Source organism: Catharus ustulatus, chromosome 2 (genome assembly GCF_009819885.2).
Source record: "Catharus ustulatus isolate bCatUst1 chromosome 2, bCatUst1.pri.v2, whole genome shotgun sequence".
Lineage (NCBI taxonomy): Eukaryota > Metazoa > Chordata > Aves > Passeriformes > Turdidae > Catharus > Catharus ustulatus.
This window is the reverse complement of record NC_046222.1, coordinates 20739152-20761408: the sequence shown is the minus strand read 5'-3', so window position 1 is coordinate 20761408 and position 22257 is coordinate 20739152. Positions and strand designations below refer to the sequence as shown.

The 22257-nt window shown below is 39.7% G+C and overlaps 2 protein-coding genes across 4 annotated transcripts in view; one reads left to right on the top strand and one right to left on the bottom strand.

Moving 5' to 3' along the window:
* Window positions 1–22257, bottom strand: part of CMSS1 (cms1 ribosomal small subunit homolog) — a 232513-nt gene that overhangs the window by 79440 nt on the left and 130816 nt on the right. The window lies entirely within an intron of this gene.
* FILIP1L (filamin A interacting protein 1 like) overlaps window positions 1–22257 on the top strand; it is a 189724-nt gene that overhangs the window by 38472 nt on the left and 128995 nt on the right. For both annotated transcript variants that reach the window (XM_033051866.2, XM_033051867.2), the window contains exon 2: window positions 3411–3553. The gene's annotated coding sequence lies outside the window, so the exon portion shown is untranslated. The remainder of the gene's footprint in view (window positions 1–3410; window positions 3554–22257) is intronic.

Here is a 22257-nt window from a genome sequence, read left to right as displayed (position 1 = left end):
CCTCTTTATTAAAGGACAATGAAAGCCTAAAACCAACAGAATACTCTTCCCCAAATACAATACCCCTCTCATCAGACATTGAAGCAATAAATGGCATAGGAAGGAGAAAAAAAATCATTAAATAGTTACAAAAACTATCTAAAGCCTCTATGAACTCAAAAAATATTATTTTCCACACAGTTCTAGAGTCCTAATAGGCAAAGTTATACTAAAGCAGCATTAAATCCTCTACATCTTCCACTCACACAAACAAAGCAGTCCCCTCCTATCCTCCACAGTTTCCAGCCTCAAATATCCTGGTGTAAAACGATCAGACAAAATAGGTGACTTATGTTTTTATTGGTTCCTCCAGACTATGACGACATTTCCTAAAACACTGAGCCAGGAAACTATTAACATCTCTGAAAAAGTGGAAAGGGTCAGGGTATTTCAAAGGATCTGTTTGCTAAGAGGCCTTTGTTACAGATGTATAGGCCACTTAAGATTTGGTTAATAATAACAAAAGTATTTCACATTCCCGTAACATTTCTAGCTCCAAGGTATATTGTGAACATATTTGTTACATTGTGTTATGTTCTTGTACTTCTTGTGTTATGAGAGCATTACCCCTTTTCACCTTTCTGAGAATTAAAAGAAGGTTAATAAAAATGCCTATGATTTTGTAAAGTAGTATACTTTTGTAAAGTAGTATATCCATTCCAAAATCAGAATTACCCACAGATCTGAATGTGCTCCTAATCTCAGGCTGAAAGACCTGGAAGATTTTCTAGATTTATTTCAGCTGCATTTGGGAGCACAAGTCAGGTCAGGGATTTGCAGGTGGGGTCAGAGATCCCTTAAAAAAGCTCTGTGTGTGTTATATACAAGCACTAAACCAGAGCAACCAGTACTCTTACAGGAGCGTAGCACAATGCATGCAGGACAGAGAGATCCCACAGAGACTCTTCCAAGCTTTCTAGTTTTCTAGCACATGCTACCTGTATATAGCTCTTCGTTTTGGCTGCTTTGTCAGTAGGTCTGGGAAATATCAAGGGGGACACAAAGGACTTGTACAAAAGCCTCAGAAATAATGATGCTCCAAAGATATCAGCACTTCTTTAGTGGCCAGAACAATGTCACCCACAAACCCAATTCTAATCCTGACTGCACAAGAATACATACAAAGGTCAGTTCCCTAATGCAGAAGTGCAAAGCAGATAGTACGATGCGTTTCACAGAGGAGAGAGCTAAGGCATCCTAAAAGAAGTACAAGTCACTCTGTTTCCACTGACTAAGGAACTTCACTCATCTGTCACATCTCAAACAATCACAGCTGGGTCAGTCGACACATGCTGCAGGTGAAAATCCCACTATTGCACAGTGCCACCTCCTGGGCAAGCAAGACTGGAAAAACACCCTCATGTGACCCTTCTCTTCTGCAGCATCCAACTTTTTAGGGTCACCTCCCAAGCAAGCTCTGGCAGGCAGGCACTACCTCTGTTCTCAGAATGCAAGCCATGAATTCAGGGAAAGAAGAGCAGATTGTTTACAGCTCTCCCCATTAAACGTGAGCTGCAGCAATCCCACTCTTGAGTGAGGCTGTATCTGCATAGGCAAGCACCACACAAACCCACAGGATTAAGTTCACTCTGGGTTGCTGGCTAATCACAAATTAGCAATCAGGGCTTCCTTTCAACATCCAAACAGGAAATGGGAGTGGAGGAAGTGAAAGCTTAATAATTTCTTGCATGTTAACAAGTTACATGAGCCAGTCCAATAAAAAAGCTTTGCTAAGTGAACTTAAACCTAGCACACAGTCTGCCCCAAAAATGACAAGCATTTATCTTTAAAACCAAGCTGTCTGAGTGTTTTGGAAAGACAATGGATGCAGACATTTAAATCAGCATAATTTAATTTCCAGGATAAGAGGACATCAAGCAGTGATCTGAAGTTGAGGATCATATTGTATTGTAATCACTAGTGCTGAGACCATAACCCCCAAACCAAACCCAAGGTGGTAATCCTGGCATCCCTCTTGAAATTTAGATTAGAAGGGCAACATTTTAGTTATCACAAGCTGTTAAATCCATAATGGCCTCTGACAAAGGAGCAAGAAAATCAGGCCTAACTTCAGCTCCCTTTGTTTCCACTATCTTTTAGGGGTACTGTATTCTTTGGCTGTGGACACCCTGTAATATTTACCTGGCCACACCCACTTAAGTGTCAGGAAAGCTGGGAAATAAAGTCCCTGTAAGACACTGAGAATCCCAAAATGCCTAAAGGAGCACAGTACTTTCAGGCCTCCATGTCAAATGCAGCAAGGAACATCTCTCCATCTTTAGGTAATGAGATCACAGCCCCTGGCAACTGGAAAAAGCCTGGCCCATAATACACTCCTAATTTGGTACTATCTTCACAGCAGGAGGAGGAAAAACAATTTTGTGCAACTGTTGAGCAATTCTCAAGAGTTCAAGGCAGATGAAAGGCCAGTTTCTTGGTTGCCTGAAGACATTAAGACAGATTAGGGACAAAAGCAAGAGGACTTAAATGGGTGGACGTAAACTTATGTTTTGAGGGAACAAAACTGCAAGGTAGAATTCCTTGTTTTCTCATGGATGTTGCCAACAAAAAAGAAAAATCTCTTGGAAGAACTCTGCAGTATACAAAGAGATTATTCCAGTGGGCTGCATGAAGAACAGAACAGAAGCAAAGGAATTTGGAAAAGAAACCCTGCTGACAATATAACCACTACACAATCTCATTCTCTCCCAGGGACACAAGCAAGAACAGACATATAACATAGATAGTTACCATGGCCCACAATAAACTGGCTACAGTAAATAAGGAGCTAAAGCTGCGTGGGTGCATGATCTGCATTAGGGAGTGTGAAAGTAAGTTTTTTCCCCTACTTTCAGCAGCAGAGGCATGGGCACTCCTAGTTCCAGTGCAGCATTTACCATGAAGTGCTGCCTGCCATAAGCTGCATCAATGGACTTGTTACACTGTGCACATAGCCGGAAATGCAGACCTTGCTGTGGACTCTCATATTATTGTTCTGAGCAATAAAAAAAATGGGGAAAAGTCTGTTGTACATGAACATTTGTATTTCCATCCTAGATCCTGTTTCCAAGGTGACAGGAGCCAGAGCAGGTATTTAATCAGCCTGGGTCTTAAACCACCTATTTGTAAAAACTCTCCAGAAGAGTTTTGAAAGCTGAAAAGTAAGGATTCTGTAAGACTGCTGGGTTTGGTGCTGTGCTGTGGTTTTTATTTCATAAGACATGGTCACTGGCAGGTATATCTGTTACTGACAACCCCGATAACTCATTCCACAGTATTCGTATTGTGACCTTGCACTTTAACACTTGTGGTGTCAGCTGTCTTCAAGAATTTATTTCTGTGGAGTCACTAACTAACCACTTCTTTTTTAGGATGTTTGCATCCAGGGCAGCAATGCCACTTCCTACTACGTGATAAAGACCATGAGGACTTTGCAGGACTGTCACCTGCACCATTGCCAAAATGACGCATTCTGCCAGAACATTCAGGTTTCCAGCCTGTGATGCTCCAGCAGGTTAGCTGATCTTCACTTAACTTCTGTAGTACCAAATGGTTTTCCTTAAGCCAGAGACTTCCAGTTTTCCTTCCCTCCACTTCTAGTGAGAGATGTAAGAGTTTCCAGACAAGGTTTCTTTGGTAAGGAGTGCTGATGAGCTCGTACCTGTTTAGCAGCTATCACTCTATCAACAATGCACTGTCAAAAAATGGAGGAGGAATGTGCTTGACAATGTGAGGGACAAGTTATGATGTTTCCTTCTTGCCCTACATTCATGTAACATCCAAGGCTCACATGTGCCATTCATTTAAGTCTCTAAAGGAAGGTGTAGTTGTGGCCAGTTTCTCTGGATCAGACACCAGGTAGCTGTTAAATAATATTAAGAATGATTTCACCATGAGATGCTTGTACTGGATTTCACCCAAAACCTTTTTATACTGCATATATTACTGTTTTGCTGCAAATGTGGTCTCAAAGCAAAGTAAGAACTTTGATGAATATATGCATGAGATCATCTAGATGAGGAGACTGCATGTTTACAGAGGTGTGGAAACCCTTGACGAAATAGATTGTCTTTTTCAGCCTGTATTCCAAATAAAGGTTCTTGGATGATGAACTCAGGAGTTCCCTGAGTCTTGTTCATTGAGGGTAACCTAATGGGTAGGACATCAGTCTAGGGGCTGCATGACCCAAAAAAACCAACCAACCAAACAAAAAAACCCCCATATATATAAATATATATATACATATATATATACATATATTATATACCAACAGGACAGTGCAGAAAAGCCACAATTTGAAACTTTTCCTGAGGGTCACTTAGCAGCCTTCCAGGTTAGTCTCTGGGAACCCGTAACTCAGATGTTGAATTCTGTGACGAATATAACTGATCCATGTGCAGAGTTTTCCTCCTCAAAGACATATTTCCAAAGGTTTTCTTTGTTGATGATGACTACTGGGCTCTGTGTTACACAAACAGAAGTATAACAAGGCAAGAGGAGACATGCTAACCTTTCAATTTATATGGTAGTTGTAAATGCTTGTATAAGCTCAAAACAAGTGGTAGTCTTACTGAGGAGGCATCCAGCTCTAGAAGCAGCTCATATATTTAGGTGGTGATGGAAGGGAAGGGCTCTTAGTGCTTAAATCTTCAGTAGAGTTTTAAAGTTTATTTTCATAGCCTAAAGGCTTGGGAAGGTAATGATAATTCGTGGTATTCTCTAGAATACCACTGTCATTGTGGTCTTGTTGAGTTATTTGCATAATTTGCTTATTCTGTGCCACAAATATTAAAAAGTAGGAAATATTTCTGCCTTGCATCACCTCTGCCAGTGAGAGATTGCCCACAGAGGGAAAAGGAACAGCTTGGAGATGACTATTATAAAGGATATCAGCCTCCATTTACACCCCTTCAAGTGCAAGTGACAACTGTAAACTGGACCTAAGATTTAAGCACACAACTGTGCCAGTTAATAATTCACTCATGGAAAAAGATAAAGGAGATTTTTGTTTTGCAGGTGCTCCCCTGCACTTAAATTTTCAGTGCATATTTTCAAAGGCCTCTTATTCCCAGCTGCATACAGATTTACAAAATTAGAGATGTTAGCAACTTGTTCTCCATTTTGCAGGGATGGCTGAAGCTTACTTAACTTCTGACAAATTAATGGAGAACATCTACCTTACTCCTTTGGTACAAGTAGGTGTAGTGGAGAATTCCCTTCTGCCAAAAGGAACTACCTGAGGAACAAACTAGGAGTCTTTCTCAGCAAACTTTGACTTTTAATTCAGATGCTATGACGGGGAAAGTCACCAGTGAAATGGAGAAGCAAACAGATAAAAATCTCTGGAATGTCCTCTCTGCTCAGAGCTCAGGAAAACTCAGTTATGCAGGGAGACCTGGCATGAGCCCCACGCTCCTCCAAGACACAAGGGACTCCTTGAGGGTGTGAGAGCTGCAGTCCCAACCAAAAAATTTCTTTTGTCTCTATTAGTCTGGCAGACCTGACAATGAACTTCTCAACTTCTGGGCAGGGAAAGCACGTGTTGGGTCATGCACTCATGTCATGCTGGATCATGGGGTACTGCCTGTGGTTGGAGGACTTTGTGACAACAAGCAAAGTGTTCTGGCATTTTAACACCCTTTAAAAGGCCTCCTGTCAGTACCAGGCATGACTGACTGGCAGAGATCTGGCTTAACTAAGCAAACTCCATTTTGTTCCTCATCCCACAAGACAGGTGTGGCTGGTTGGGAAATCAAGGCTCAGGCTTCCCCAAGGCCCTGCCCTGCCTCCTTACAGGGAGGAGGAAACCCAGCTGCCTGTGCTGCAAACTGGGCATGGTCCAGGTTAAGCTGTGGGGTAATGTGAGGTCAAAGCCTTGTGTGATGATCTGATGTTCACTGCATGCACTGAGCCACGAATGGTCAGTGAGTCACACAAAGCTCTCAGGAAGGTGCCCACTCCACTTGAAATGGAGAGAGCCAAGAAACACCACTTGCTTTTAGCTGAAGATCAGACAAGGACATATGGCAAAGTCACACAGCTGCTGTGGAGACAAAGGGCATGCCAGGCACCAGGTTTTCTAGGAGACAGCCAGCCAAGGAGGCTGCATCTGACCTGTGGTCTGTTTAAGAAATACAGCCTCACTGTCTTCTGTGTTTTATCTCATTGTGATCTGGGTTAAGCGAGGCACTCAGCCTATTGTTCTTGCCACATGATAAGTAACTAGCTACATGTAAACAAAGCAATTAAGCTCCATAAGGAACTGTTTGCCCTTCAAAGCTGAACTAAACATTGCAGTTTGTTTGGGAAATCCAAATATGGTAAATTACTGACAGTTAGCTAGGACCATGGGATTGTTTCCTGCACAGAAAGGACTCCTGGAACATGCAGGACATACTGGAAAATCACCTTTCTTCCTCTTTAGCCTGACATTAACCATCTAAAGACCCTACTGCACTCATTGCTAGCTGCCTTTTGCTGAGTATCACCTTAGCATAACTAATTTATGATAATTCTTATCATAATTTATGATAAGAATAGAGAGAGAAGCTTCTTAGGCTGGCACAGCTTGTTCTAAACCCCTGCTCTTCAGCTGTAAAACCACCAGGCTCCATCAGCACTCCTCCAGGAGAACACCTCTCAGTTGTTAACTCCTTAATCTATTTGGTAGTCAGACAATTCAGTAGGGAGCAGCACAGCACAGAAATATACACCAACTAATTATTTTCTTATTAGCTGTACTCCTGTAGCACCTAAAACCCCTAATCAATATCAGACTGTCAACTTACTGAACAGAATATGCACAGACGAAGAAAGAATCCCATCCCAAATGTCTTCAAGACCAGAAGGCTGGACACTTTAAAACCAACATATACATTCAGCACAAAAAACCCCAACTCTTCCACTGCTAAAATAAATGTGTTCAGTTTTGTAGGCTGAATTTATATATTCATAGAATGCAGTAATCTAGCATAGACAAGGTAAAAAAAGAACCACCAAAAAACAGAAAGCAAACATTACTAAATTCATTTGGGGCTATTAAAAGCAAAAGTAAATATTGCATTCTGGCATAGCACCCATTCTAATGTTCACTTTTATATTTTAAATGTGCAGTTTGTTCCTTTGCAAAGATTTAACAGACATCCCCAGTCACACACCTGCACTGCATCTCTCTGCTGTGTACTGTCACAGCACCTGAGCTGAAGCAGGCACAAGGCTGAGGGAGGAAAATCAGGAGCTGGCTGGAAGAGGACATAGTAGTGTGTGTGCTGAGCCCTGTGTCAGAGGTCCCAGCACACCAAGGGGAAGGAAACAGCCTGGAAGGTGATGGCAGCCTTGTGTTCACAAAGTTTCCACTGGAAATCTGGGAGTTAAAACCACAGTCATTGTGTATCTTCTTATATCCATTAGTCACGGTCTCCCAACAAACTCTGCTATGTGGTATCTCTGCTTACGCTGCCTTAGAAACATCCCAGCCTCCTGATGAAGTTACTAGATAAATTGTGAGTTTTGAAATACAGATAGACAAAGGTTAAGAAAACAAACTCTCTTACTATTTACTGTAGTGCTGCAACACGCACGTCTCCATCTCTGATGAAGGTGAAAAACACCATTTTGTGCAACAGAATGGCAAGGACAGCTGTTGGGAGGCTGAAATTGCCTGTTATGGTGGTATTATCCAACTGACATATAGCTGTGGGAGACTGGGACATAGGCTGTGCAGGTGCTCTTTCCAGTATATTAACAGAAGAAGCACAACTTACATATTAAAAAAAAAGACAAAAAACCCCAACAAAATAAAACAACCCAACAAAAAACACAACAAAAAAACCAAACAAAAAATACCCCCTCTAATTTGGTTCACTTTACAAAATCTGGGTGCCAAAATGGAAGGCAGGACCAGTATGAAAAAGATAAAAATAGCCTTAAATTTTCCTGAGATTCACCTACCCTCATCAATGCCACTGGCCATCAGATTTTTACAAGTTACCTTCTCTATTCCTTGCAAATACTTACGGGCACACCTTCAAAGCTGCCCATGTACAATGGAGGAGCTCTGAGCATCCTATGTAGAAAGCAACAGTGCCAGGAACACACAGAAAAACACTCAACTGTTGCTAAATCAAAAGTCGACAAGTGCTGCTTTTCTGTCCCTGAGGTTTCTACTTTTTTGACTGCTGAAGGGAATCCTTCATTCAGCAGAGACAATAAAGCCTAAAGCTGCTTCTTGGGATGTATTTTAGGGTGGGATAAGTTGGGAAGGGATGCAGGCCTAGGGTGGAGCTTCTTTAGAGACACATAGGGACCTGGAGAGTTTGGGACTCATCCTATGGGAAGATCAAGTTAACCCAGAAGAAACTGAAAGCTGTGAAGGACTGGACTCCAAGGCCAGGGGTGAGTGGTCTACACCTGGGACAGACTGTAAGACAGTAGTTGGTTCCTAGTTTCAGTTAAAGTGGTGTCTAGGGAAAGGTCCAATTCTTCTTACAGCCAACACAGGAACAATATATGAGGTGTGCAGCTTTCTTGTAACAGTGTAATTGCAGTATAGGAATTCTGATTGTGAAGAACTTGAGTCTGGGAAGAAAAAGAAAAGCTTCTTCTAGACATATGCAGTGACTAGACATGCCAAAGCTCAAGCTTTCATCAAATGGGCACAACTACTTTCAGCAGGCTCTACTTGTCCTTTGGACAGTTCAGCATCCATCCTTTCCAATACAACACTTTAGAGGAAAATATTGTAGGAGTGCCGGTCAAGATGCACTCTACAAAATCCACAGTGTAGTACAAGTATTAGGTTTACCCTTATTCCTTACTTAAACATGGTGTTCCTCTGCCTTGTCTAATCTCTGCACTCTCTTTCATTCTTTAATTCTTGGCTCCATTAACTGCACACTCAGCTCTTTTTGTTTTGCCTCCATTGTCTCTGGTTTTCTTCCTCTTCACTAAAACAGCCTTTCCTTCTTGCATGCTATTTGCCCACAAAAATCATAGCATTAATCTGATTTCACATGTGTAGCACAGTTGCCTTTAGTTTTGTATTCCCCACATATTTCCTTCCATTGATACTGTCCACAAGCCCTCTGGAACAAGGCCTGTTCAAATCTGAACTATGTTTAGCAAAGCAGCACCCAAGAGATCATGACTGGCCCCTGGTTGGTTAACTTGCTTCTTACACAGCTGCCACCCTATTCCACCTTAGGATTTGAAGTTTAGGTCAACACATTATTGCCGTGTCATCCCCCAGGTACAGCACCTGAGGCAATTTTCTTCAAGGTCATTTTGCCAACAACTTTTAAGGTGGTTGAAGAACTCTACCTCAGAACCCAGGCAACAAAAAACCCTGCTGTATCAGGGAAAACTCTTCCAAGTTACAGAGCAAAAGGCCTCTGCCTAACATCCCTAAAAAACATAAGGCATAGTGCCTACCCTGCCCTTGCCTCTGCAGGTAAGAGGGCTTGGGAAGCACTTGCATCCCATGGTGTGGAGCATGGCAGTAAAACCTAGAAAGACTGTTCAAACAAGGTAGGACCTGGGCATCCTGTTTCTCATGGCACCATCCTCAAAATATACAGTTGCTACCAAACATTACACTGTAAATTTCCCACTGAACCCAAAACACACCTGATGAATATCCAAAAAAAAAAGAATAAAAATATTTATATCTTAAAACATGCTGTCTGGGTAAACAAGATTGTAGCTGGGTTTCTGTTATGTCCTGCTTCCCCATGAGCAGGCTGAAGCAGACATAAATGTTTACAGCAGACACTGCTGTGATGCACTCATGGCCCATGGGCTGCCCTTCCCACCCCTGCCTGGCAGGAGCAGAGCAAGGCCTGAACACAAGGGTGAGTGCCTGCTTATGCTTGGAAGGTGATGATCCATGAGCATTCTGCAAGTGCTGAGCTTCTCATCCAGCTGAAATAAATCTTTCCCACACTATGGGCAAACACCATGCATGGCCACAGGTACAACTGTCAGCTTCTCTTCAGGTTCTAAGTACCTGATGGACCCTATCTGTAGCTACAGAAAAATACCTTTCTTCATCCTCTGTAAGTTATGAGCCTTCATACCTTTTTTTTTTTTTTTGGTGGAGTCAATTTACTCTCAGATAATTATCTAAAATTTAAATGAGAAAAAAGTCATGACCAAAAATTATTCTCTCCAGCTCTCACTGGAAGCATTTCAAAGTCCATCTGTCCATTCCATTGCCACCAGTCACCTTCCCCTTTACAACGTCTGTGTGCTAGAATTCATGTTATTAATGTGACAAATTTAATAATCCATTACATTAATACTTATTACATTATGTTGCATTTGGCCAAAACTATTATTCATACACACAGGCATGTGCTTTTTATAACTCAACATCTTTGGAATATATTAGTTTTTCAGTGTACTTTTTATACTGAAGCTTTATGACAAAAGATCTCTAAACCTACACATATCCTACCTACCTGTACCTGTAATAATAAGCCTTCAAAACTCTTCAAGATGACAACTGAAAATCTGTAACCCGTAGGGAGCTTGCAACACTTCAGTCCCACGCAGAAAGTAACTTCTGTGTTTCATTGCTGGTAAGCAAACACAGGAAATAACCACCCAAATAAAGATACCTGAGCCACTTTTTTTTTCCAGTTAGTACCATAAAGAGTACAATGTTTTAACATACAGAGAATTCAAATAGTTAAGAATAATTTTATGACAGAAGTTGAGTACAGGAGCTTCATTTCAGGTAAGCACCTGAATTCCTGATTTATCCTAGACTGAAGGTCTGACACATCCAGTCAGCAGGTATGATTTCCAACAACATCTTTGTATTTCCAGCCCAAGTACATACATCACTCTACAGTAAAGAGGGAAGATTCTTTTCAAAGTTTCTAAGATCTGAAGTGCTTCTGAAACAAGGATTTGCCACTGTAGTCAGAACACCTTAGATGCACTCATTCTGCAAATTTCTTCTTATAAACCACATCATTTATAGCAGACAACCTGTAATCTACTGAACTGTCAGTAAGAGAATCAACAATAAAAATCAGTTAAGTGCTACTGTCCACCCAGTTTTTCTACTTAATTCTTGTGGTTTTATCATCACTGTGTTTTCTCCTCTTCCTCAGTGCCTGAGAGAACCAACATATAGTGTTTGCCTATTTAGCCACGCAAACACAGCAATGGCAGAAAATATGCTTGAAAATTGTCTGAACTATAATAGAGAGAAAAAATTGATTCTTTTTCTCTTGAGTAGTCACAGCCATTACTTGTAACAGTGATATGCAAAAAACATAAAAGTGAATGTATGAACTCTTGATGATATGCTGTAGTCCATTACATCTGAGGAAGTGTTGTTACAGGGAATACTAGTGAGAGCATTTTGATATGGGCCACAGGACTGGCTAACACCAGTTTCACTGCTCAATGTAGCATATTTTTCCTATTATGTAATGCTTATTGGAGGTATTATAACGATACATAGCTGAAAGCCATCAGTAACAGCTTTCACAAGGGACCATGCAGAGAAAACTGATACAATGATAAAGAGACAGCACTTGATTGTTTTTCCTTATAGTCTTTTGTACCTTTTGGTGGCAGTTAAATCAGTATGCTCAGTATGATCAGATCTCTTAACCTCACCTGCCACCTTTATGATACCATTTGTCAGACCAAATTTAGAAAACAGCTGCTGGAAGAAGGTTGCTGTCTCATCTCTTGTGGAAGGTCACTAAATAAGGAGGCAGCAGGGGGGAGGTCTCTGTCAGGTCACTTCACATCATTACAAGCTGTACAAGCTCCATCTTTCCCAGGATGATTTCTTTCAGCACATGCAGATGCCAAAATGATTAGAAAACAGACTAACTAGCTGGGGCAATTATGGGGAAACCTCTCAAAATATGAAACCATATTAGGTGGCCTTTTATTGACTATGCCTAATTTAAAGTTAATATGTCATCAGGGCAGACTTGCAGAAATCCTCATGAACGCAGTGTAATCGAGCTTTTATTAAAACTAGACAGACGTTTTCACCACCAAAGCCAGGATTTCATTAGGAACCTTTCTCTGGTTACTCTGTTGAACTTTCTACATTTACAGAACCCTGTCAAAATTACCTCTTTAAAGATTTAAGACTGAATTAACTGATACTTTCCAGGGTGCTATTTATCACAAAAAAAAAAAAAAGTACACTAATTTGGATAGTTTAGGGTATTCAGATCTTATGTCCTTTCTTTTGAGAAACTTCAACTGTGCTCGTGAGAAGCAGATGAAAAAGAACTGCTTCCAGTCTCAACCTGAGATATTAAACAACCATTTAATTATCGAAAGGAATAAAGTGCAAAGCAAATGAAAATTCAGAAAGTAAACAGTTTCATATCTCAAAATCCTTCTGTCACCGACAGACCACAGAGGTCTAGGAGTCCACAGCAAGTAGAATTTAATACAATAAGCAGAGTGGAATCAGTATTAAAAATTCATGTGAAATTAAATGACTGAACACTACTTCAAAGCAGCTGTCTATACAGTTACTCCATAGTTTATACATAATCCCATTTCTTGACTAAATACTCTAAATTCAACACTGAATTGCATGTAGAAGTCTGCCTATCAGTTCTTTAAAATATCACTGTCAAAGGATGCATATTCTAACCTCACTGTGTAAAATATAATTTTGGAACCCCCTTATAATTCCAGGATGAAATCACCACAATTGATCTAAAAATGCAGTATTTCAAAATCTAATACCTCATATTTGGGGGGGGGAAATATTTGCATCTTGCAGAGGGAGAATGAAAGGCATCTCAAGTATGTTTACCCTTAAAAAAATATTGTAACCTAATGGGGGAAAAAAAGCCCACCAGCTGCTTAAACCAAAGAAAATATTCAGTTACAAGTCCCAGTCCATTTTGGCACCTGGTCACTCTTTACAGTGCAGATGCAGACAGACCGTGCAAGGTGTAGGATGAAAACATAAGAAGTTGTACACTGTCCCATACAGTGGAAAAGGGATAAGACATAGAACTATTTGCTGATAACAAGCCCACGAACTCATTGGTTCCACATGATTCCTCTCCTTCATTTGCTTCTTCAGTGCCTTCTGGGCCACTAGAAAGGCAAGTTCCTTCAAGCAGAGACCTCAGTAAGGTCATGCCAAACATCAAAGGCACCAACAAAGATGACACACAAATAAATATGTGCAGGACATAAAAGAAGGCAAGCCTGGAGCAGCTGTCAGAATAAAGGAAGCAAGACTAAGGCTGAGCAGACAATAAGAGATTAGAGAAAGAAATGCTGGCAGATTAGCATCAAGCTGAGCAGTGAAAGCAAAAAAGGAAAATTGGTTATTGCTCTCCCCTGGAACAGAAAAGCAGTCAAGCTAAGAGGAAGAACTTGGTGAAAGAACACAACTGCCACTATAATATTAGCCTTGCCAAACCTTAAAGTCCTATAAAAAAGGCAAAATCAGTGTCTAAGACAACAAATGAACAGGAAGCACATGCTATTTATCTGGCAGTCAATACTGAGAAAGCATGCAGGATGAAATTACAGCATTTCATCCTCGTATGAATTCAATCAGAGAAGCTGGAAAGAAGGAATAAGCTGAAGATGTTGCAAGCGTAAGGGAAGAGAATGCAGAGCTCCCATTGCATGTAGGCAATTAACACAGATCCAAAGACATGTCTAGACACACTGCAATAGCTCTGTAAGGGTCAGGTATGGCAGCAGCCCAGCTGTGACTACAGAACATAGAGCAGTTTATTAGCTCATATACCAACGTTGTTAGTCGACCTGGTGAGAGTGACTCTCTCAAAGTAGCAAAAATATGGTGTAAGAGCATGGGAAACTTAAAGCTGGTGGCATAAGTAAGACCTATGTGAGTCTTTTTGGAAAAAAACAAAACAGCTTCCAGGTGGGAAGAATTTGAAAACTACATCTATTGGATTCAGTCCTTGCAGTTTGACAACAGCAGTTTTGGCTGCAAAGGATTCTGGAGCTGCTGAAAACAAGAAATATAGCAACTCTGAGCTACAAAATCATTCACTGATTTTCTCATTTGTCAGTCAGAAACAAACTGGAACTCAGGCTTCCAACCTAAAATTCTTGTTACAGTCACTGCACTTAGTAGGGTAAAAATTATATCCACTCAGACAATAAAATAGGATCATGATTTGAAGTCAAATTAGTACCATAACAAATTCTGGACCAAAGAATTTGAGTCTTGAAGTCATCTCTTCTTTCTGTTCACTCAGTCCTCCAAGCAACTACATGATGCCTAACACTGTGGGTTTGGGCACATGGAAAGCCACTCACTAGAGCTTGCCCAGTTTCAGCTCAAGTAAAAGACCAAATCTTTTCATAACAGTAACTACATCAACAAATTCAGGATGGACATTAACTACAGCAAAGCCATGATACAACCATATTTATATGAAGGCCCTGATTAATGTCTTACCATGCTCAAGTGCTTTAATGAAGTCAGGAATTGAGTACAGGGACCTTCACAACTGGGTAAATGATGACTGCATAAAAAATTGAGTTTGCATCCCATCTGCCCTACAAACTAAAACAATGTGGTCAGCCAGTATCGGTTTTTGCTCTGCTTGTAGTTTAGGTAAATCCTATCTACTTCAAGACTAAGAAGAGATCAAATCAGTTGAAGATTTTTAAGAGAAAAGAGATGTAGAGAGGAGAGCTAAAGATCCTCACACAATAGAGATATAATTTGTGCCATGGAAGCTGGGAGAGAATTGATCAGCCAGGCTGCCCAAGGCTTTTGGGCATGAGCAACATTTTAATGAACACTTCACCCACGCTCTAAGCTATTACATAGACATTCTCAGAGCTATTGGAAGACAAAACTGATGGAAGGATGAATCATGACTCTATATGGGCAGTGTCACAGAGCTGGTAAAAGGCTGAACCATGACCTCAATTTAACCTTTATCTCCTGTCCAACCTATGCACCTTATCAAAAAGGCAAAATCCTATATTAGAAGTGCAAGCAATACTTCAGGAGATGCTCAGACCACCGTCTGAGATACATCTGTTCTGTGAGGAAGGAAGGGAGGGAATGAAATAATCAGCCTGAGGGGACACTCCAGTATTTCTTCCATGACTTTTGTACATGAAGTCTTGAAACTTTCCATTGTCTCAGGACTCCACGCAGTTTCCATCATCTAAAAAAGAAAAAAATTAGCGGTCCACAACGAGGATTATTTGGACCTGTAGTATTTGTGTTTTAACATATAATTAAAATGTTCAACCTAAATGAATTTAAAAGGCATGCTGTGAATATTGTGGTGCATAGGCAAATATGAAATATACTGGTGAATCTTATTTCCCACTGTAGAAGTTTGATCTGCTGATAGGAATTCAGTCTCCAAACCTGAATATTTTTGAAATCTATTCATTTATGTCAGTCAGACACTCTATTCTTTTCTGTTATGGGATCTGAAAAAGTGTCAGTCAACTTTTGTGTTGTTCTGCCTTGTGACAACTACACACTGTAGAAAGTCAGAAATGAGGCAACTGAGGTCAGGCACAGTCCTTGTAGTTTAACTCTTAGTCATTCAGATTGAAAGAATATTTATTTTCAGCTCCTACATGGGCATTCATAGAAGTTTTAAAGGGATCATAATGTCCCATTAGCATTCCCTTGAGCTGCTGTAATACAAGTCAAGCATAAAGTCATTAAAATTTGGTGTTCAAGAAGTAGACTTTTTGAAATTTTAATTGTTTTCTAATTAGAGAAGAGACTATAGGGCATGTGTGGTTTATAGTATTACATAACAAAAATAGCATTCATTTTAACAATTGTCTAAATGCAGATTTAAACAATTAGCCAAAATACTGTCTCAAATATTATCATGTCCAATTATAAAAAAAAAAGAGCTTTTAAAAGCACTCAAATGCAGTTATAGTAGGAAAGCCATAAAATCATATTTCAGTGATGTAACAAGTCTAATCTGAACTGGGTGGATGAAACATCAACCCTAGAATGTCTTTATTCTGTGGGTTTATATAAAAAAAAAGAAGAGACCAAATCCGCACCTAAATTCAACAAAATAATTTTTTTAGAGAAACACAAGGGCTGAATTAATGGAAGACCATGTGGACAGGGTTTACTGATTTTGTGTAAATATATTGCTCAAATCATCAAATTTAGCTTTTACAAATACACTGTTCTCTTTGTCCCTCCCAATTTTTGCCAAACATTGATGTGTGAGAGTAGGACACGGCAAGCAAGATAAAGATCCTTAACATGGGTGGTTCCAACCCCACACCACTCTGTTTTCCACGACTGCATAATAGACTGCAATTTAAAAAAAAATATTTAATAGATTACCTATTATTATATATATACACACGTATATAAATAAATAAAATATGCATTATTATTAAGTATTATATCCTCACATGCATTTTCCCAGCTTGTCTCAACATCTCTCAATGTACATTTCTTTGTGCTTTCTGTGCTTCCATGCCCAGTTCCACTGAGCTGTGTATTGAAAGCTAGAAATTTTCCTTCTCTCATGGTCAAGGACTCCTGTGTTTCTCCCCTGTGTCCCTTCACCTTTACCATTTTTTCCTTAACGATAAAAGATATGCAATTGACTTTTCTCCTCTTTTTCTACACATATAGTGAAGATGTTCCTTCACCTATTATGTGCCAGAGCAAACGACACAAAATTAAAGGACTAGGTATTCTGCTTCTGGCATAAATGACAGCCCAACTACTGGGACTTTTGCCTCTTCTCTAGAAGGAAGGTGTATAAACCTTAGTTATTTTTTTGTTTTTGTTTTTTTGTGTTGTTTTTTCAGAGTGAGACAAAGCAAAATCTATAGTTCTGTAGTCCACCACCAGTGTTATGGTAGTCAGCTTGCTCCTAGGGATGAGAAGAACCATAGGACAAGCAACAGCTAGTGACAACTCATCACCAAGCAATGAAAGTATAAATAAAAGTAAACTGGCAAAGTTTAGAGTTTGGAAGAGTAAGAAAAGCAAAGCAGGAAACATAAATGTGGGATGGAGGACCCCAACTGAAGGGAGACAAAGACAAGTGACAATATGAAGCTATACAGCCCATGGGAGATCACTGTATCTGGGATTAAATCCCACCAAAGCTTCCAGAACACACTCAGGTTTGCTCTGAAAAGCTTATGGATGTATGGGAATTATGAATAGCAATAAATATCTTATTGAAGCAGCTGCTTATTTGCTTCAAAGATCAGGAAGTATAGGAATCAAATGCCTGTCAACAGAAATGTCACACTTCCCCAGCCCCAAAAAAACCCCATATTGGGTTGAAGTGCCTGATTTAGTTCTAAATATCAGAAAAGGAGGGGGGGAGAAAACAAAAAAAGCCAAGGAGGACAGGGCCAGTGCAGAAGCTGGGGCAGGAAAGCAAAGCAGAGCAGTGACAGTTTTGTTCTAGTTTTAGATGTTCAGTACAGAGAATCGGCTGAAAATAGCCAGGCAATGATGCCTGTTGCATTCTGGAGATTAGGATCAGGCAAAGGCTTTATGCTGGCTGCCAGCATTTGAATAGTTTTGAGACATTTCAGAAGACTACGTGATTCCAGAAGACCTTTTTTGTTTTTAAACTAGAGGGTGCTTTTAATAGATGTTGAGTAAAGTCAGGTCTTGTTTGAGAAAAACACTGCTTATCTCAAAATAAGCAGGATCCAGACAAAATGCTGCATTGGGTCACTGCCTCCTAACGAGATTTTACTTAGGAGCTCTACCCACTGTGTTGAATAAATGCAACTTGAAATTGAAGGCAGAACAACCTAACTGGTAGCAAAAGGTGTCAGCTAAATAGTCAGGGCAAGGGCAGTACTGGATGAATAGTAATTACAGGACAAAAGCAGTGCCTGAAAAGCTTGTTCCTGGATTTCAAACTCTAAATATCATCTGCCCTCAGCAACTGCAGCTTTGAGCAAAAGTAATGAGGGAATTACTGTTAGCTCTCACTCACCTAAGCAGGCTCCTCACTACATATAAGAGAACAGTCACAAGCACTAAAGGAAATGTGCTCACGTTTGGGCCAACAGGGCACGAGATTAACAAGAGATGATAACTGGTGTGATTAAAAAAAGCCTGCACAACTCTTCCATTCTTCCTGTGGGCAGTGACAACTGGATGGCTACTGGATTCCAACCTGAATCGAACCAAAGCATCTGGAAAACTGACACGAGACAGAACACTCACTCCACTTTTGACACAGTAGTCAACAGCTATAGAAATCCTTTTCTTCCCCCCTCTTTTTTTCCTCAAGAATTGGAAATAGTGACTCACTAGCTCTGCATCCTACAAATCCTACCCCCTGCAACGAAGTTTAATTTTAATCATTCACAGCCACTCCCATCACACTGCAGTCAGTTGAAAAAGCTTTAGTTTTTAAAGGAAACTTGTGATTTTCCGAGTATTTTCTCCTCATACTAAAGGAAGCTGTTTAAATCTCTCTCTTTTATTACATGCTTCAGCACACCAAGCAGTCTGAAGACAGGGAAATGGATTAGATAAATGGAAATATTTCTGTTATGACCTAATTTAAGGATCTTAAAAATAATACCATAACTTCAAAAACTGAAAGGCATCAAAAAGCTTAAAAATATTGCAGAGACATGAGAGTGCAAGATATCTGGCAAGTATTGATAGAGTAACATTTAACTTGAATGAGAAACAGGAGGAATTCAGAGACACATGGTTATCATTCACATAAATTTTCTACCAGGGTATTTCTGTTACTGTAATACTCTTTATACCAGGAGTCATATGCAATGGCTCAACATTTTATGTGCAATGTCCATTTATGTCATATTGGTGAAAATTAAAGAAAGGTTTCAATTTGGAATTTGCTGCCTCCTAGTACAAGTAAAAGATCAATGTAATAAAGCTTCTGCTCGTTGTAAAAGAAATCAACAGCCCTAGAAAAAATCAATCTTGGAGCTTTTACAAAATTCACAGCAAACAATAGAGGAGATGGCTATGACACAGAATTATATTTGCCCCATAATACATGCAAATAGTATACTTCAAATTGCACCTTTTATAAAACTGCCTAATGTTTCTATCAAAGTAAGGAATGCACTGCTTCCTTGATTACCTTAACAATTCATTTGTGCATTTGCACTAGCACTGAAACTTCATTAGCATTATTGCTTGTTCTACAGAATACCTTTAGTAAACCACATTCTACCACACCGTCAATGGTTTTCAAAGCAGACACACATTGCCATCTCTATTGCAATTCCCTCATTAACTAATTTTACAGTTTGTATTATTTTCCATATTGCATTTCTCTTTTACAGAAGCATTTAAGACATCACAGCAGCCTGAGTAAAACTCCAAATTATAAATAGTAACAACTTCTCCTTATCAGGCACTAAGTGTCTGGGACCCAAATAAGGTGAAGTAATTTGTAAACTGGAGAAATAATGAATTTCAAGAAAAATTATTCCAAATTTATCACAAAGAGTTTTTCCAGTGGGTATCGGCCTCCACCTGTATACCAAATTCACATCATTAAGATATGATGGGAAGAACTCCTCAGCCACACACTGTTTACTACTGAGTTCTTTGATTCTCATGTATGACACCTGACATCCTCAAATCACTCCTTGGTTTGTTGCATTTATGGCTTCTCTTTAAGTAGTTTACTTAAGAGTAGAAAAATACTATGCCTAAATCCACAGGAAACACCACTGTCCCAACTCTAACCTGTATTTGTTTCACCTCTTACTGCTCCTTTAAGTTCCACTGCACATGTCTCTATCTCACTGTCACGACCTGTATTCCTTGTCATCTCTTTGAGCTTATTTGCACAGCCTAATACTGCACCTGTAAACCCCTGAACTTACACTTAGTTGGCTGCTGAGAGAAATGTGTTCCCTTTTTCTATGATACAACATGCCAGTGTGGTTCTTCAAAATAAAGCAGGGACAGTGGAGTTGCAACAAAGTGGAGCTCCACAGGATGCCTGGCACAGTGGACACTGCCCAGCCCAACACCTCTGAAAACTCCAACCTGACACAGTCACAAGAAAACTGCATGTTACAATGGCTCGTTCCTGTTTTTTTTAACCACAGTGCAGCCAGAGAGAAAAGAAGGAAGGCTACAGCCGAGGTTAAATTTAGGCAAAACTCTTCCCATAGGTAAAGGGGGATGGGCTTATTAAGACATATTTTATCCTGTGAATTCATGAAACCTCAAAAGCAAAAGAACATCGTTGCTCCAAAGAATATCAATGTGTCTTCATGCAATACACTTCCTCTCCTAGCTTCCCTGACAATTACTTCATCGACACTGTCCCTTTTTCAGCATCTTTCTACTAAAAGGTTTTCTTTGGAGAATAACAGTGCATTTTACAGATGGAACAGCTTGTTTTGCATCTTTGTTTGCTAAAAAAAACCCCCAAACCCAAAAACAAATGCAAAAACCACCCCAAAGCAACAAAAAAGAAAGATTTTTACTCAGAAGAAGCATTCCTAACATGAAAAAAAAAGAAACAAAAAACCTCACGCACACAGCAGAAAGACTGTTGATTGCCTCACTCTGCTGGAATGCTTTACAAAATCCCTTATATCCCCATATGGAATAAAAAGTCACAGCAGTTCTGGACACTTCACCTATATTTTACAAATACCTCAGTTGAAAGGTCATGTAAATTTTATTCTCAGTTCTTCAGTGTGCTTGGGTCTCTCTATAGTATTTATAAGGCAAATTTCAGACACAAATTCCATTTAGCCAACATAGATGACCTTAGAGGAAAGGAGAGAAATATGGTTATCATAGATAACATTTCCTAATTTCTCACATGAGTTACAAATTTAATTCCATGAAATTGCAATGGGATTGATAGTAAAATCACTATGACCTAAATGCTGTTCACCCAATGGACACACACCACTGTACCCAACTCCAGTAGTGACAGGCTTTCAACCAGGGTTGTACCACACACAAATAGAATATTGGCCACAGACAGTGCCTCTCACAATGTGTGTAAAGTGTAATGGGACACAGCATTATCTAAGCCATTGGGAGTTACAGACCACAAATGCACATAATGGTTTATCTCTACCAGTTTACTTGGGGGTTTTCACAGCTACAGCTCAACTCCTGCTCAAGGTCACAAAACAAGAAAAAAACTTTGCAAGTCAAGGCAGTTGGAGAATTTTAAGGGTTTATTCTCTCAGTAAATACAATCATCTGAAATTGTTAAGTGAAATATTAAAAAGAAATGTCCTGTCCAGCTTTCCCCATTCATGGACATGGTTGTTTTTTCCCTCATCAGTATCTGAGCAGCTCGTGAGAACTTGGGAAGCCAACAATGTAATGTAAGACACTATTACCTCAAACCTTTAGCAACAGCTGAAGCACAATGTAGGCTGACTGCAGCACAGTAAAATTGCACAAGCGATTAAGGATGCATCATTTGGGTAGGGCAATATAACAATTTCACACCACTTGTAACCAATCTCTTGCTGCTCCTGTTATGCAATTAATGCCATTCACACATTAACAAAGGAAAGAAAGCAAAATCCTCAAGGCTTCACTGCTTTTCCTAATGTGAGTACCTTTTGCTCTGTTATTATAAAGACATTTCCATTGATATGGATGACAGATTGAGGGTTTATAAATTACTAATTCCCAAAAGCTGCTTTAAAGCTTTCATTTCACAGGTTTTTTAACTTAAGTTGCATATTAGAAGAGGAGATTAGTGTCACTGTTATAGAGATTACTGCACATTAGTATAAAGACTTACAGAATTTTGAGTCGGTGCCATTGAAGTAGAGCACTGTGCCGTATGGGAAACTGTTACTGCAGTTATAATAGCTCGTAATATGGTCAGAAATGCAACAAATCTGAAAAAAAATCTCAGCTCTAATTCATTATGTTCATATACTTAAAATAATGCATGCAGTGCTTTACAATCCTTTGCTCTTCCATAAACATGGTGTAATTTTGACATTTAAGCAAAAAAACTGCTCTGATTTATTTGCAGATTGTCATATTTTTGTGCTAAATGCTCAGCTGCTCTGGCCAACAGACCAAACCATGACATTTGTTCATATATGGTTATTCACAGTTAAAAGCTCTCTCCATTGCCTGGAGGTTTATTAATAACTCATCACCATGGTATCACAGCATCTTAAGGAAAATAAAACACAGAGATAGTTGCTAGGCTCTCCAGCCTCTAGGGATAAAAGGGAATATTTCTTGAG